This window comes from Trachurus japonicus, chromosome 17 (assembly GCF_045865225.1).
Source record: "Trachurus japonicus isolate A0001 chromosome 17, Traja_1.0".
In the NCBI taxonomy this organism is placed as follows: domain Eukaryota; kingdom Metazoa; phylum Chordata; class Actinopteri; order Carangiformes; family Carangidae; genus Trachurus; species Trachurus japonicus.
Genome location: NC_140923.1, coordinates 14,991,542 through 15,005,232, shown reverse-complemented (window position 1 = coordinate 15,005,232; position 13,691 = coordinate 14,991,542). Strand labels below are relative to the sequence as shown.

The 13,691-nt window shown below is 41.8% G+C and overlaps 1 protein-coding gene across 5 annotated transcripts in view; it reads right to left on the bottom strand.

The window, feature by feature from the left end:
* The window catches only part of ptprfb (protein tyrosine phosphatase receptor type Fb), a 171,229-nt gene extending 161,821 nt beyond the window's left edge, over nt 1-9,408 (bottom strand). For 4 of the 5 annotated variants that reach the window (XM_085806066.1, XM_085806068.1, XM_085806075.1 and 1 more), the window contains exon 1: nt 8,707-9,383. The gene's annotated coding sequence lies outside the window, so the exon portion shown is untranslated. Of the gene's footprint in view, nt 1-8,706 lie in introns of all 5 variants that reach the window. The other variant, XM_085806073.1, reaches the window with a different exon arrangement.
* Nucleotides 9,409-13,691: the final 4,283 nt, after the last annotated feature.

Below are 13,691 nucleotides of genomic sequence, written 5' to 3'. Positions count from 1 at the left end.
AGAACTAAATGAATTTCTCTCCCTCCGCCACCAAAGCCTCTCACCTGCTGTGATATTCCATTATTTTCTGTGTGCAGGTAGGAAAATCCTACATGATTCCAGCTCTGCACTACTGTGTATAACCTTGACATGTACTTATTGAGAGTCTGATGAATGCTGGTAACGCGCAGCCATGTATTGGGTCATTTATATTATCATAGCCCATATTTATATATAAACAGGAAACAGGAAACAACTTATCATTTCGGTCACTGCACAGACGTTCCATTAAAACAAGTTCAAAAGTTCCAGTGCTTCTTCATTCCTTGTTACTTCATTTATTCAGAGGATATGAGGGTGGAAGACTGTCCCAGTGGGAATTATGAATCTCAACTACATCTCTTAGCAGTTAAGTAATTTTAAACAGTAAGTGATTTGTTTATGTAGCAGGTAATATCACTGGGTTGACTTGTTTAACAAGCGCTGGAGTTTAGTTAATGTGTCTTATTTCAAGAAATGTAACTAAATAAAAAAGTGTGCACATCCTGACTATAGGCAGGGTAAATTAACAAAATCCCATGACAAAAAGGCGACATGCAATATTGCAAAGAGAATATAACTCACGTGCCTAACTAATTTAACAATCTCAAATCCAGAGTGTTTCACTCCCTACCAGCACAGACAGTAAATGCTTCTTTACAGTCCAAACATATGAAGCTTTCTTCACACATTTGACGAACACGAGCTGTAGCCCACAAACTAAATTATTTACAGTAAGTAGCCTCACACTAAAGTCTTTAAATATTTTGTGGAAGTTAAGCCTAACTATGAGAACAGCTCTCTTTCAAGCCCTTAATTCAGTCACTGAATTATTGCATTACTTGGCTTTATTAGAGTCACTCATCTTCACTTGCGTCATATATTTGAGTTTAATCGAATCACGCCATCTTGAAAAACATCCCCAACACTAGCTGCAAAGGCTTGCTAGACAGTCTATGCTCTAAGCAAAGGCCACAGGCCAAGACAATTTGGATGACAGGAGAAATATTGAAAACGAAGCATCATCTCCACAGCTTATTTTTAAGGAGCTGCTGCAGACAAGAGGAAAAGGATTGTTCATACCGGCGTTAGCAAAATCCTCTTTATTTCCAAGTGTGCCATCTTTATTTACTGTTCTTACTTATTCATTGCTCGTCCATGAGCTCCACTGTGACACGATGACATGCTGTCAACACTAATGGTCTCTGATGGCATCAAGGCTCTGTCATGAGGACACAGTAGGTGCTCAGAGCCAAGGCCCTTGGTAACCCTCCACGGACGAAGAGCTGTCATCTCCGTCCCTTACTGCCAAAGCGCCCCACCCCCACTCCCTAAAATCCTATCCATCTGCCGTACCAGCAGGGCAGACGGAGTGCAAGCAATGCACTTTTCTTCCATTCACTGTTGTACTTTAGCACACCCAGCTAGTGGCAATAAGGATTCCTGAGTCAGAGTCTACACCCGCCACAATAACACATGCTCACTTCCTGATTTTTTGTGTTTCTGTGTGCATAACGTCGTTCCCGGTTGTCTTGACACAGTTACCATTAAGTCAGCCATATCAAAATGCTCCAACTGTCAGCCATGTACTACCTAAACCACCTCCATCAGCTAAAAGCCACCTGGTGGAGCATCCTGACAAGGTATCTTGCTGTTGATTTCGAGTCCTTTTCAGTCAGCGTGATATTTGAACCTGAAAGTGCACACACACAATCTCTGTCCACGTGCTTGTTCTCACCAAAACTGGTAATGGCTTGGACAGAGACTCTCTTGAGGAAAGGAGCTTTTTAGGGAGAAAAATACAGGGAAAAGCTACAGCGTCCTGACATCCTCACGACGGAAGAACTACACTAAAACATGCAAGTCGTGATCCCATCTCCAAAAACATGAATAAAGAATTGCTTTATGGCTGTCAACGGGGAACTGTTCCCATCCCTTCATCGGCCTTACACCTGCGTTAAAGCATGTTCACAATCAATAGTGAACAGAGGAAATGAAAAGGCTAATAGGACGTGTTCCTGTTTCCAAAAGGACATTTTTACCTCCGCGTCCTGCTAGTATAAATTACCTTTGATAACTATTCAGAATCAAGCTCCAGCTCAGTGTGAAAACTGGCTTTGTTGATTGCAGTCCACGTTTAATCTACATAACCTATGTGAATTTGTCATTTTCCCTCCATTTTGAAGCATGGAGTGTGTGACATTTAAGTCTAGCCTGATAAGACGGCTGACTGTTTGACCTTCACGTAATGGTCTGCATCAATTCTGTGTGCTTGTGTGTGTGTGCCTGTCTGTGTGTGTGTGTGTGTGTGTGTGTGTGTGTGTGTGTGTGTGTGTGTGTGTGTGTGTGTGTGTGTGTGTGTGTGTGTGTGTGTGTTCTAATTAGATGAAAACCTGAAAAGAATAGTTTGACAGTGACAAAAGCAAAACGAATGACAGCAGCCAGCGAGCCATTGCTCCATTTGTCCCCATCCAGTGTTTGTGTGAAATGAAAGAGTGCGTCATCTGTGAACTTTTGCTGACTGAGCAAACGTACAGCAGAGGCACTGAGGTTTAACACGCATGTCACATGTTTCTGTCAACTCACATTTACCAACACGCGGGATGTGGTAAAACTGTTTCCTGCGCCATAACCCAGCATGAGCATCCATACAGAATCTGATATGCGGACCTCAAACTAAAGATTTAATAACTCACAAGAGACAACTGTAGAGGACATAAAGCTATTTGGGCTCTAATGATTCATAAAATCCACAGTTGGATTTGATGCATTACAGAGGCATCACCGTGTTATACATTTCCGGCACTACGAAAAATAAAGTCTGCCTGAAATGAGTCTCATATCACTTTTTGCAAGTTGCACTTAACTTTATGAAAGTATGAAAGTAAAATATTTGAGAGCAGCAAATGAAACAATGGAGTTTTGTCCCATTTCGAGTGGTTTCCCAGCAGGATGACACAAAACAAAAGCAGCACTTTGCAATATAACAAAAGCAGCCACATGTGGTGTCAAAACAGGAGACATCACTTCAGCGGAACAATCATAGCACTGTATTGTTGAACAGATATTGAGTAAATTGCATGGTCAATTGTTTGGTTCGTCAGATGAACCAGATCGAGCGCACTGTACTGAGCGATCTGAACATAAGATGATATCAACAGTTTACACACACTATCAATTCCATCAGACCAATTTAATAATAATGCCAGTACCAGCCATTGGTTATAGAGATGTTACACAGAAAAATAACCATTTCTCAGATATAAAACCTTGGGAGAAGAAAAAAAAATGTTGGTATCAATTTTTTACATTTTCTGTTGAAATTGACAAGATATTTCAGCTCAGGCTTTTCGATTTTAACTGCAAGCAGTGGGCACTGCATTACCTTGATGAAAAAGTTGTTTTTTCTTCCCACACTTCCATCAGCTATCTCATGAGTAAGCACCTAACTCTCTCCAAGCACACACACTAACCTGTAATTACTATGGACAAAAACAATAATTCATTTTCACATGGTTTATCCAGCGATGCAGCTGATATTAGTGCCAGTTTGCTAAACAACATTGCTGATATTTAACTATCTAAGCATCTGTAATCAGTAACAATACTGACGTAAAATGACAAAAAAAAAACCTTACGCCATTTCCAGCATTTTCAGCTGCCGTTTTCATTCGACACACTAAGAATAGTTTCTCATAATTACTCTTCACTGTCAGCGGAGGGAGCGGCTAGATATGCAGGAGACCTAATATGGGAAACAACGATAAACAACAGATTAAAAAAAAACCACCTAAAAACAACCCAGTGTTTCAAAGTTTTAATTAGGTGGTCTGTGTGGGGAGAATGCAAAGCCATCGAGGACCATCTGAGATCACAGAGACGGCAGATGAATAGCAACAGTTTCTACTTCTCACTGCAGACCTTGTTATGAATACCAATGGGGAACTAATGGCACATTGTGTGTATGATAGCCCACAGTTGTCTGCAAGTCACATCTCTCACATCAGAACATCTTTCAGCAGTGAAAAAAGAAAAGAAAAAAAGAGCAGTGATCTGTTTGAGCTGTCTGCAAGTAATAAAATGATGACTTGAAACCTTGACCTACTTCTTATCTCTGATTTCAACATTGTGAATGTGCGTGAAAAATCCAATTTCATTTAATTCTGTCGTATGTCAGCTGGGGTTATGACAGTGGTATCTACTCTTAATCATTTATAAAAAATGGTTATGGGTTCACAAGCACAAAAGTAAAAAAATATCCAAACGCAGACTGGAACCATCTTAACCAAATCAACCATATCCCAACCCTAATAAAATTAAGGTATGGCGCCACTAATGACCACAACTGAATACACTCTTCAGGCATAGTCAATTATGTTTGCCTGGAGGCTTTTACTTTGAAGCAGCTGCAGCTAATGTTGAGTTTTAGTCATTAACATTGGCATTAACAGAATACTGACATCCTAATGGTTCAGCCATCAAATTCCTACATCCTTCACTTGTTAGCCTTAACGCTTTTTCCTCTAAAGAAGTCTGCTAATCTCGCTCTACAGCAGCACTCCTGACTCTGTAATGAGTTGTGTGTGTGTATGTGTGTGTTTTTAAAGCTTAGGTGGTAAAAAATATAATTAAGGGCTGCTCGGTGCATTTACGTAATGGCTACCTTCTGACAAATGTCGACACAGACAAGTGCAAAAATGTCCCAAGGTCTTGACACAGCAATCTGCATGAGCCAATTTGCTACAGATTTTGGACCACAGTTCTGAATCACAAGTAATGGCCGGAGAAAAAAGCTGTGCCGTGTACAAAGAGGGCTGGATAATTCAAAGCAGATGGACCCCCTATATCTAGGAGGTCCTTAGGCTTAAACGAAAAACAGACACAACTGATTAACCTAACATTTGACCTTTCAGTTTCATCTACATTCACTACTTCACTCAGCAGCACTAACACACTTTGAACTTAAAAACAACAAATCACCCAAAGAAACGGATAAAAATAGGCCTCCCGCGGTAGCAGGGGCCATTTTTAGGCTGTGTGTCTGTTTCCACTTTCCCCATTGCAGGGGTGTCCAGTAAAACATGGGTGTAAATGGTTTATAATGCCACCAGTGGACTCTGAAATGGGAGTCCTGGTTTCAATCAGCAGTCAAATTGCTCCTACATTACCCTCGCAGACAGAGTAGTAAATCACTCTTTGCCTCGATGCCGCTGACGTTAAGGAACAAGCATTGTTAAAAATCCACCAAGCGTGCTACTAAGAGCACCCTGTCTCTATGTGGGGATGGGATGCTAAACAGGACAATAGCTGTTGCTGGAGGCCCTACCGACGAAAGAGTAAAACATCCTGATGTCTAAGCAGAAAAGCAGCACATTTTGTATCTGTAGCAGAATCTCAATCTTGAAGCTTCTGTTAACTGACCTGATTTGCAGCCCTAAACATCAACATAAACTTAAGCTTATATCCGAGCTGCTGTAACCCCCCTATACCAAAGCAACCAGTTTGAACCAGTTTGCCTGGTTAAAAAAGAGTTTTGATTTTTCTGTGCCAACGCCCTGACAGAGGGCCAGTGAGGCATCTCGTAGAAGTTATAATCCCCTATAAACCCGAGAAACGCTGATCCCGCCCACCACAGACCAACATACTATGGGCACAACCTCTCATTACAAATCCAGGGCCCTGAAATTACCATGATTTTACCCATATGGAAAGCATGAGAAAGCGTCAGCTGGGAGAGGGTTGTGCCGAGTGGTTTTTCAGCGTGTGGCCACAGAGGAGCTGGAGCTCTTTAACAGTGCCATTCGGGCCGGCCCCTGCCAGGGAGCACCAGCAAATGAGGAAGCAGGGGCAGATGCTCTGGCTGCTAGCCCTAGACCAGACCTGCTAGGAAATACCCTACACAACTACATTCAAATGCTCACATAGGTCAGAGGTGCAGACAGGTCAACTAGCAGAAAATCTGGTTAGTTGATGTTGTTGTTTAATTGACAGGTCTTTCCATAAGAGAAGTAATAACCGACAAATGAAAACAAGATGGGTTTTTTTATGCTTTTAAAGATTCATAATAATAAATCCAAGTTAACAGGCTCATTTAATCAGTGTCCATCTTTTCAGTTACATTTTAACAAGCTGTTATTCATATGGTGAAAGAAAACATGCTTTTATTGACACCTAACTACCGTATACCATGTATCAAACATTACAATTAGAGGGAGCAATGTCAGTAAGCAGTTGTTTGGTATCCTAGCTTTTCCCAGTATGTACGTCTGGCAGATGACGTCACCAGCCAAGGGCCCTGGCAGACTATCAAAAAAAAAAAAAAAAAACTCCCCACATAAACACTGAATGAGTTGGTGACTCGTCTGGCAAGAAACAAAAGAGGAACGATGTAGTGATCCATTGTGGGCCACCCTGTAATCCCTCAGGAGTCATGGGGATTAGGTCAAGTAAATCAAATGTCTTCTCTTGAATCATTTTGGGTTTTGAAGTGGTTTGAGTATAAAGCAGGCCTAATAGCTCAAGGTAGTGTGCCAATATTCAGCAAATAAACGCCAGTGCTTACTAATGCTTAAAACCTGCTGAAAAATATTCATGTGTGTTAGAGGAAAGAGTCAATAAGTCAAAGATTCATTATATAATGGCTTGTGCAGCCCACATAAAAAGAGGGGATAAAACCAGAATAAACACAGTGAGGAAACCCTGAAGCTTTCTCAACAATATCTAACCAGTATGACTGAGGAAAATCTTAATGTCTGAGCAGCATGGCACCTAACAGACCTGTCAACAGGTTTCAGTTATAAAAAACCCTTTCAACAGATAGCCACAGGAACATTCGAATCCCAGAATCAACAGCTCCAGCTCCTGCTTTGCAAAAGAAATGTTGTCGTATGTGGAGACAAACACTAATGCAGATGAAGTAACCAGTGTTTTACAGTAGGCTGACCCTCTCAGGGCCCTGTGTCGTAGTACTGTCTAGGCTACAGCCTACAAGACAGTTAAATATCAAATTACCCTAAATCTAGTACAGAAATACACCATGTCACTCTCTTTTCAACTGGCAGGAGGTGAAGGTTAGAAACCCAAACATGCAGCGGGGCCTAGGATTCAGTTGCAGAAAGCCTCTGATGCAATTCCAAGAAACTAACCCACCCTGTATCATCCTGTTACAGTCTGGCTCATGCTTAGGTCTCTTCATTGTGTCTGTGACAGCTATAATCAGACTTATGTATTGATAAAGGATGGCCATGAGGCTACTTCAGCATGTCACTCACCCTGCAAAATTGCTTCCAATCCTTTCTTTAAATAAACCCAAGAGGGCTGCAGGCTTGATGCAATGCTGAGACTCTTTCTGTATACCCACCCAATAAACCCCCACCACCACCACCCCCACCCACCTCTTCTCAGATCTGTTCAATACCTAAAGAGGGCTTTAGGCGATTCAGTGAAGTGACACACCTGTAAAAGCTGTCACAAAATACGGTTTTACAATTGAATTCTCCACTGGGTGATTAAATGAAATTTATGCCTTTGCCTCAGCTGCAAGGAGCAAATTCATGACATCAAACCTGTCTCCGCAGCCTGTGCTGCTGCAGCAATAGTGATTTTTTTTTTTTTTTTAAGGGCAGATGAACACATACATGACAGAGGCTTCTGCAGCTGGTGCACAAGTGCTCAAATACCTGTCTGTGCCCATGATAAATAAAGAAACAGCAAAGACTTCATATGCCGGGGCGCGCTCGGGGCACGCTCGTACACGCGCACACATGAAGTAAAAAGAAAAAAAGCCAGGTTTGGAGGGAGCTGAGGCAAAAAAAAATTCAATATAGGGTCAAAAAGCGGAGTGTATGATCACACTGCAGTTGAGATGTACAACACTCAGTAGCGACACACAGGCTCACGCCCCACAGGCCACCAGCGCTCCTATTTATTAATTCATTAGTGATTCTCGACAGATTTTCTGCTTGATTGAAGCTTTCATCCCCGCAAAGACTACAGCTCCGTCCATTTGCTCAGGGAAAAGTGTCTGCGCTCAGTTTATCGCCAACTCTGCGCAGCTCCCTGTATCGAAAGGCACTTGTGAAATAAAGTGATTGAGACCGATACTCTGCCCCCTTCTTTCCCCACTCACCTTCATTTCTCTCTGTGTGTGTGTGCGTGTGTGTGTGTTATTGAAACGAGGGCTGAATGTATCTGAGAGACTCTCTCTGGAGCAGACTTGTTATTATCAATCTCTGCTCCTCTCGTTCCGTCTCCAAAATAAAAGTTGTTCGCCATACATTGAGAGTTATATAGCGCAAATACAAACAGCAACAAACTGTGTGCGTGGCTCGCCGTCTGGCGTTAGCCGGAGCCCGGATTCGCCTCACACACAGACCGGAGGAGCTGACTTGGAACGTTCAACCGTTGACCGTTACACCTTTATTAACGTCAACTAGTCACCGTTGCCCCCTTTTTCAAACGTCAACCGTTGAAAACCGTTAACATGGGGCGTTTATGTCCAAAGTGTCTCTCCAGGTCACAGAGAAAAGCACCGCTAAAACAAAACAAACGAATAAACCCGATGCGGTTAGCGCAAATTTCAGAAAGTTAGCTTAAGGTGGGCAACGTTTAAGAGCTGCGTCTCAAGTTCAATGGGGGACATTGAGAGAAAGAGAGAGAGAGAGAAGAAAAAGATAACGGTGGACTTACTGAATCTCCTCTTTGTCACCGCCGTTGGCATTTCTCTCCTTCTCCTTCCTCCGAACCGGCTCCGGTTGTTAGTCCCGTCTTCAGTTTGTAGCAAGCACAAAAATCCACGTCATGTAAAAAAAAAAAAAAAAAATTCACAGCCACAACAAGACAGAAGATTTAAGAAACCAACCCCACGGGAGTAGCCTATTAAAAAAAAGAAAGAAAAGAAAAGAGGAGCAGAGAAAAAAGATCCGACCGACTCCGCCGCTGCCTGCCTGCCGGAGGAACACGAGGTCCTATCTGTCTCTCCTGGTCGGCCGACCGGGGTCGTGGATACCGGATCTCTTCGTGGCAGCTCCCGTGTCTCGCTGCGAACGGGTTAACGTCAGTTTCGCTCAAGTGTCCAGTGTCGCTGCGTGCACGCGAGAAGGCGACCCAAAAAGAAAATATCACTTCTGTCCTTGCAAGTCAATTTCTTTCTTTTATAATGATGATCATTATTATTATTATTGTTATTATTATTTTCTTGCAAGTTGCTTCGTAAGCACGATATCCCCGTAGACGGTCCCCCCACAGAAGGAGCTGTGGTGGTGGAAGGTAGGGGGGCTGTTACGTGTCTCTCCCCCCTCACAGTCACGCTTCTTTCTGCCTCTGTGGAGAAAACAAATACAGGTCGATCAGCAGGATTTTCGGATCCACTCGGCTACACTCGCTCGCTGTGTCCATTCATTCCTGCCCCTCAAGTCCTGCAGCCTCTAAAAAAATGTTTTGCACCAGGCATAAAGAGGATCTCAACCCCAGTCATTTCTGCCTCTGTATTTACATTAAGCACCTGCTTTAAAAAAAAAAAAAAAAAAAGGACATAGGCTATATTATTTTCAAGGAAACATTGGTGGTTAGGCTATGTCAGTAAATTATGATTTGGGGGGCATGACAGGAAGTAGGAGACAACCCAGGCTACATACAAACTTATTTATACACTCCTTTCATTATCACAGTGGATTCATATTGTTCCTCGTATTCCTGTTGAGCCCCTGAAGCTAATCCAGGTGGTCTCCAGATCCCACTGTGGGAGCCTGTGCAACAAGAGAAGTCGTGAATCATCACTGCTAATATAACGTTTATATCCATTTTCTAGAGCAAATAAAATGCTTCTGCTGCTGTCCCGCTGCTCATCTCCATCCTTGCTCTAACCTTGTGAAGACTCAGGAGAAGACTGTAATTTATAATTTATAGGTGAAGGCCAATTTTTGGGGGCTTTTTCGCCATTACTTAAAATTGTTTTCCAAGACAGCTCTGGGACGAGGTTGCAGGAAATATTCCACCTCTGTCTGGTGACACAGTCATCTTAAAAGGCTGTCTCTAGTGGTATTGCTACCTTATATCTAAATATGAAGAAGGAACCAAGGTCTAGGTTGAGCAGTCCTCACAGAAAAACTATCTGAAGAGGGCATTAAGAATAATTAAGACCAAAATTTGGCATTTAAAACTCAATTACAACCCACTGGCAATCCAGGACAGATTTCAGGGACTGCAGAATTCACAAGTGCAGCAACGTAATGGGGACACAGAGAGGGCTGTGCTTACAGTGCAGCTTGGCTGTTAGTGCATGAGCACTCAAGCGACTCGGCTGAACATGCAGGGCATGGAAGCTGTGACCCCCAGTAATGAGGACCTGAATATCTATAGGGTTCTGACAGCCCATCTACTCCGCCTTCTAACCTTACCATGATCAATCGTTAGCTTGGCAGAACCCCCACTGAACCGCAGCACCACTATCCACCACTCCCACCGTAATAACCGGTACAAATGACGTTTACACGAGTTTTAACACTGTCGTAAACGTCTCTCGCAGTCGGGCAATCAGGTACTTCTTCCGTTCAGCACACACACACAGACAAATATGCACACTGGAAACAGACACACCAACACTCTACTTCATGTAACAAAAATGAGTTGCTATGCGACCTCAGCATGACTGAAAGGGAATTCTGCTTCTTTCGGCTTACAAATGATAACCTTGGTCAGTGCACAATGTTCCAGGAATAGGATCCTGTCAGACAAATAAGAGGCCCAGCACGCTCGGAGGGAAGCCATTGCTTTGATAGGACGATCATCAATATGTAGGTGCCAGACAGAGAAACTGGTGCATGTGTTCAATAATGCTGTTACATATCTCTGGTGGCCAACACCAAGCCTGTTTTTCAACCTCAGACATCTCATATGGACAGTGGAGGAGACCTATAAACAACTTTGACTTGTGAAGGTCAAAGAGAAGTCTTGTGGTGTTTTGTTTTTTCTTGCTAAGGAGTCCTATGAGGGCAACTGTGCTCTGTCTGACACTGAATAAAAGCACGCACCAAGAAACATAGTTTCAACTCTGATCACCAAATGCTTGCAGAACACATTTTTGACACTGTGGTCCTGTAACTTCTTTGCTATTATAATTTACATATATATATATATATATATATATATATATAGCTTTTTGCACAGGAAACTTATATTAATTAAGGAATGACTCAGAATCACAAACCTCTTCCTTTCAGTCAATTAAACAACTTATATCCATCAGAGTATTGGAACAAAACTCGCACTCTAAACTTCCTCCTGCTCTTAATTATTGCTATGATTAGGAATAAATGGTTGGCTAAATTACTGCAAATCAAAAAGGGTCTACGGTACCAAATCATCCTCTAACCATAACACTCCTGGAATGAAGCTTCATACATGGGTCCCTTTATCAGCTGTTCCTCCTTATTAATTTTTTTTATTGAACTCTATGGGGAAATTAGTCGAGAGAAATTACTTGTAAAGAGATTCATTTCTATCTAGAAGCCCCTCAGTTGGTACTTGATGGTTTGAAGGCTGATTTAATGCTGGTGCAGTCACTTTTCTGACCATGTTCCATATTACAGTCATTAAAAATAGAATACAGACTATGAGAAGGTTTAAACTCAGTGAGAGAGAAAAATACTTATGTTGCAGAGAAATGATAGCAACTCTTGATTGTAATAGACTTCACTTTGTTTGGCAGGTTATAATAAAAAACAACAACATATACTATAACCATTCACTGAGCAGAAATATAAATTCCAACATCAAAACATATGCACATCCAGTAGTTGTCAGTTGTAATTGCATGTTTATGATTATAATAGGGTATGATTATGCTTTACATTTGAAATTTTCAAGCTGAGGAAGTGTTACGCTGATGTTTAGTGCGGGGATGATATTGTGTTGCCTTGCCATCTCAAAGATGTGTTTCATATACAGAGGTTCTGAATACTACCTGTAATTTAATAGGTGACAGAGAGATGAAGCGTTGGATCAAGTCCAAAGACTGTTTTGTATCTTTCTCAGAAGACTGTGAATGAACTCTGTAGTGCAACTCCACTGTTTTATTAAAACTGATCTAATTAAATCCTTCACAACATCAGGAAAAGATCTGTAACTCTGATTTAGGCATTTTCGTCATTCATGATTTACAGGCCCGATCAATAAGGCACTTAGAAGACCTGTGCTCCAACTTTGTATTTCAACTTTTTTTTTATTTTATGTGAGTCGTGAATTGTACAATGATTTTTTCATCATTTAGAATTTAATCCTGAATTGTTTCAACAAAGGATGAAAAGAAAAGATTCATGTAATTCAGAAATATCTGCACCTGTAGTGACTCAGCTGTCTACTTTGTCTTTACTAAACTGCTCTAGATAATTTGACATTTTTACGTGTTTAAAAACCTGACCATAGTGTGATTAGGGAACCGTGATTTTGTAGAGAACAATCAGCTTTACTAATCTCCAGGCTACAGCATGACTGACTGCAGTGGCGCCGCCAGGATTCAATTTCAATGTACGCACAGAAACGGCAAATAGGCTGCAACAATTTTTTTTTCGGGGGGGGGGGGGGGGTCTGTGCCAGATGCGCCAGAGCGCGCACCTCTGTGCCAGGCTCGCGCTCTGCAGCGGTTTGTGTTGATTCATCTTAACATAGCGCGTGAGAGATTAACACACACAGGCTACACACATACGGGTTACACATACCCACAGACACACAGCTGATGGGCCGAGGCTCCCCCAGTGGGGGCTCAACCTGGAATCGGCACTTATGAGTCCATAATCGCGGTGCAGACGAGTGAGTTTGGAGCTAGAGAGGAGAGACCTTCATTATCGCTGCTCTGCTGCGTGTTTGTGATCGTGGGTTTGGATCTCTCTTTTTTTTTTTTTAAATGCCTGGAAAAGGCTCAACTGTCTTTTTGACATTTCTATACTGGACCGGGCGTAATCATCACATAGCGGTAGTGTAATAGGCGCCAGAAATCAAAAAGAGACAGATGACATGATGTAAACGACAATCACTGGCTTTTACGTTAGGCTTCCACTGATTGGTTTAACAATCAATGAACTCAGCACGTTTAGCCTGTTACAAACAACAAGCGTCTTTATCACACCCGCTCAAAATAAACAAAATTGCTTCTTTTTTTTCCACCTATGAAAAAAATTGTACGCACAGTGCGTACAGGATTCCGGCTGGCGGCGCCACTGACTGACTGAACCACTGTGCTATCTTCTCCATTGCTTTGAAGTGCCTCTGCAGTGTTAGCAAGTATACAACAGTGTCATCAGTGTACATTTCATATATTTTAATTACACCACAGAACAGTGTTCTGGGAGATGTTATGCATTATCATGTATTATGTACAGATCATGTATTATGTAGAGAGGCCATATATGATGAAATCTAGTCCTGATCTCTGTGGACTGAGTATTATACAGTATAAACATATCATGCTTTTTCAAATTATTGGTTTGAACATGTCATTATATTTCAATCCATTTTAAAACAAAACTGAGCCATTAAATGAAATACATTATTTAGGTTTATTTAGAAATATCTAAAACAGCTCTATAGTGAAGTTATTGTGTAAAACATATTCAGAAGCTGTTGCTGCGATTTATTCTGAGTCCAAATAGCACATTATATAGAAAACTGGAAAATGT